General features: G+C 42.4%; 1 non-coding gene across 1 annotated transcript; it reads right to left on the bottom strand.

Moving 5' to 3' along the window:
• Positions 1–3,264: 3,264 nt before the first annotated feature.
• Positions 3,265–3,371, bottom strand: LOC126436888 (U6 spliceosomal RNA). The gene has a single exon (XR_007580996.1). It is a non-coding gene; the product is annotated as a U6 spliceosomal RNA (small nuclear RNA).
• Between the last annotated feature and the right edge of the window lie 200 nt (positions 3,372–3,571).

Below are 3,571 nucleotides of genomic sequence, written 5' to 3'. Positions count from 1 at the left end.
TGAATTATTAGGTAATATAATATTTGTTGTAAAATTTAGTGCATAATAGCTATTTTTGTTCTTTATTTATTTTTCAGAAAGTAAATTGGTGCAAGGCAACTGGCTGTGGCATTCAAAGCTAAGGAAGAAACTGTATTGGTTTTATGTAAAAGAGTTTAACGTTTATTATGCAATGGATATTATTGTTACTTTATTTAGAACGTGAAAGTGGTCAAGCTTTGATTATTTAAATATGTTAAAATGTAAAATAATGTAAGATAAGCTGTAGCCAATCAGATGGACGGTTTCAGGAAAGAGAACTACCCTAGTCAGTTGAGCGAGGATGTTCGGCTCTCGGGAAACGCGGCCGGGAACGGGCAGAGGGACAGTGGCTGGTGGAGAGGCGAAAGCGGACGGTCGGTCTTTAGGTAGCTAGGAAGTGAAACGACTTAGAAAATTTCGCGTTGTGTGGTATCGCGGGCTTAGTCTCTGAGGGGTGATCAGCCGCGCGCCTGGTGTGAACTCTTTAACTTTTCGCGTAGTTAACGAGGTGGAGTAATGGACTTGTAATTCGTGATAAGATTGTGAATGATTGAACTGTGTATTCAAATGGATATGCGCTCGAGTGTAATAGTAATTCTAAATACGAGCACTTTCGCTGTTAGTTTGCTTTCTGAATAAACATTATTCTAACCAAATCGCAATTGTGTGGCCTACATCGTTTATGGGTCGTTAATTTAGCTTCCGATATTATTATTACTGTTGTTTATTAACTTTGTATATTTCATACAATTTGGCAAACCTGCCATCAGCCAGACAATTTAAACAGAGGGTCACAAGTGTCTAATTCAGGGCGTGTAATGCTATACTTGCGGTTCAACCCCTAGACGAGTTTGAGCCAAGACATTTCGATGAAAAGAAACCGCATGTGAGCCCGAACATCTATGGGATGTTAACTCACAATATGCAGAGATAGCAGTAGAGTTTTTGTGTTGGCTTTCATGCCGTTGTGGGCGTGGAGGGGCTCCACAGCTAATAGATCGATTGTGACTGCTCATGGCGTCAGCTGCTGCTGGTAATGCTACGCGTTAGAATGAGGTTGTTTCAGTAACCTCCAAGCATAGAGAGAGAGGTATAATTGAATAAGTGTGGAGACATTAGTTCGAGAATTGCACAAACCAGCACGTAAAACATACCCTCATAGGCATGCTATGATTGTAGGTTCGGATGACTTACGGAAGGATGATCTTGTGCATATGCAGGAATATTCACATGTAAATAATGGATACAAATCTGTTGTAATGGTTACTGATACATCCTCCAAATTTGCCTGGCCATTATCTGTTAAAACAAAAACGGGGAGAGATGTCACGGAGGTGTTTGAGTGTTTGTTGTAACCAGGGACGAATAAATGACCAGACAGTCTCCAAACCCATGATGGTGGAGAGTTTTACAATAGGTATTTCAAGACCATGATACAGTGGTATGGAATACATCACTACTCAAAATTAACCCATCTGAAGGCGGATATCGTGGAGCGTCTGAACAGACCAATAAAAAGTCAAGTGTGGATGCATTTTAATCTTCGCGGTTCATACAAATGGACAGATGTTCTCCCAGAAATAACTGCGCAGTGTAATCGTACAAAACATGGCACATTAAAAATGAGACCAATCAATGTTCATGATGATGGACTCATGGATACGATACACTATCGCATTAAAATGCTGGATCCTTGTAAACAGAAATTTAATGTGGGTGATTTGGTACGTTTCTCAAAACACAAAACATCATTTGAGAAGTCATACCTCCCAAACCGGTCCAGTGATATGTTCACGGTTTCCAAAGCGCAGGAAACAAATTCCAGAACTCGCATCTTGAAGAATAGCAGTGGCACTGAAATTTCAAGATGCTTTAACACAGAGCGTATCGTAAGACGTCAAGAGAACAGAGCACTAGTTAAACAGATTGGCTTTCCTGCAACACAAAACAGCTGGATTGACGCTGACTATTTGCTATATGATGGGGTGCACAGAGCGCAGCCAGCACAGTAGCAAAACATGCATGATAGGAGACATTATAGAAGGTGATGGTATTCTCAACAAACTTCCATTCAACTGCACATTCCGGGGTATAATTACTGCGGTCCTGGTACAAAGCTTCAAAAGCGTTTGGCTCGTGGTGATAAAGGGATTAACCTGATTGACGAGTCCTGTTAGGAATACGGCATTTCATAAGCGTAACATAACGATTTCCATGGATGTAACGTTGCTGATCGAGTTTTAGCTGATATAGCCAAGGCAATACGTGCTAGAAACGATATTGGTATAGGGCAGCGATTGCAGCATTTGTAGCTGATAAAACCATGGACGGTAAAATTAAGTTGGGCTTGGGTGTGAATTTCAAACAAGTTATGAATGTCGCATGTCGTGCACTGAAAAAGAAGACAGTGATGATGAATAAGAAGAAACCAGGGCAGGGGGTTTAAAAAACAGTATTCAGACAGTGTTCTATGCATCTAAAAGCGCCCTGAAGCCCGGGTTCTAACAATGCCCATGACATCAGACAGAATTATCCCCTTCCTAATTCCTGCCCTCGCAAGTCTCTCATCGATAGGTTCACTGGCTGGTGGTGCTACGACTATTGCCAGAGCAGTCAAGAAAGCACAGAACTCCAAGGAGCAGCTGGAGGAAGATAGAAGACATAAACGCATGATGGAAGCAGCAGCTATCGGAAAAGTATTATACCTGAAACCATATATGTAAGGACTAGGTCTCTTCATAAACAGAAAAAAATCTATTAGCTACCCTACCGGATAGACCGCTTACAAATACAGATCTGCTCAAGTTTGTTAGGACAAAATTCAGCATTCCAAGATTCCGTGGCGTAAACGAAGTAAAATGAGGCACTATTGGCCGGAAGGCCCCATCCGCGGAAGTTCAGCCGCCGGGTTCCAAGTCTCATTTCAGGTGACGCCACACTGGGCGACTTGTGTGTCGGTGATGATGAAATGATGATAAGGACAACACCGCACCCAGTCCCAGAGGGGAGAAAATCACCAACTTGGCCAAAAATCGAACCCGGGTCTGCTACATGGTAAGGAAACACGCTGCCACTCACCTTTTTTTCCCGACATAGTTCGTTGCTTTTTTGGTCTGGGCGGACGTCACAAGACATCTGTTCAAGTTGATCGGTGATTTCTTGACTCAGTTTTTTTTAATTACAGAGAGCACACAGCTCTCTGACCGAACACGCTGAGCTACCGTGGCGGCTATAAAAAAAAAAAAAAAATTGGGACCCTTCACGATTTTGTGTGTCATCCTTGCACAGGGGCCATGCTGATCTTATCTGTACCGTTCAAATTTTAGTATATGTGCCGCCGAAGCGAGTACGCTCACCTAAGCAGGCGGACTCGGTGGTGTGTTTATGTATTACCAGAGACTATGTGGAAATCAGAAGAATGTGGAATTTTGAATTTAGGTGTTGCTCGAGGACCAGGAATTCACTGGCTGGTGTATGTTAAGAAAAATGCAAATAACGTCTCCTGTTTCGATTCATTTGGAGACCTGCAGCCACCAGAAAAATTACGACG

The sequence above is a fragment of the Schistocerca serialis genome, unplaced genomic scaffold (genome assembly GCF_023864345.2).
Source record: "Schistocerca serialis cubense isolate TAMUIC-IGC-003099 unplaced genomic scaffold, iqSchSeri2.2 HiC_scaffold_1251, whole genome shotgun sequence".
Lineage (NCBI taxonomy): Eukaryota > Metazoa > Arthropoda > Insecta > Orthoptera > Acrididae > Schistocerca > Schistocerca serialis.
Note: the sequence above shows the minus strand (reverse complement) of the source record. Positions and strands in the feature narration are given on the sequence as shown.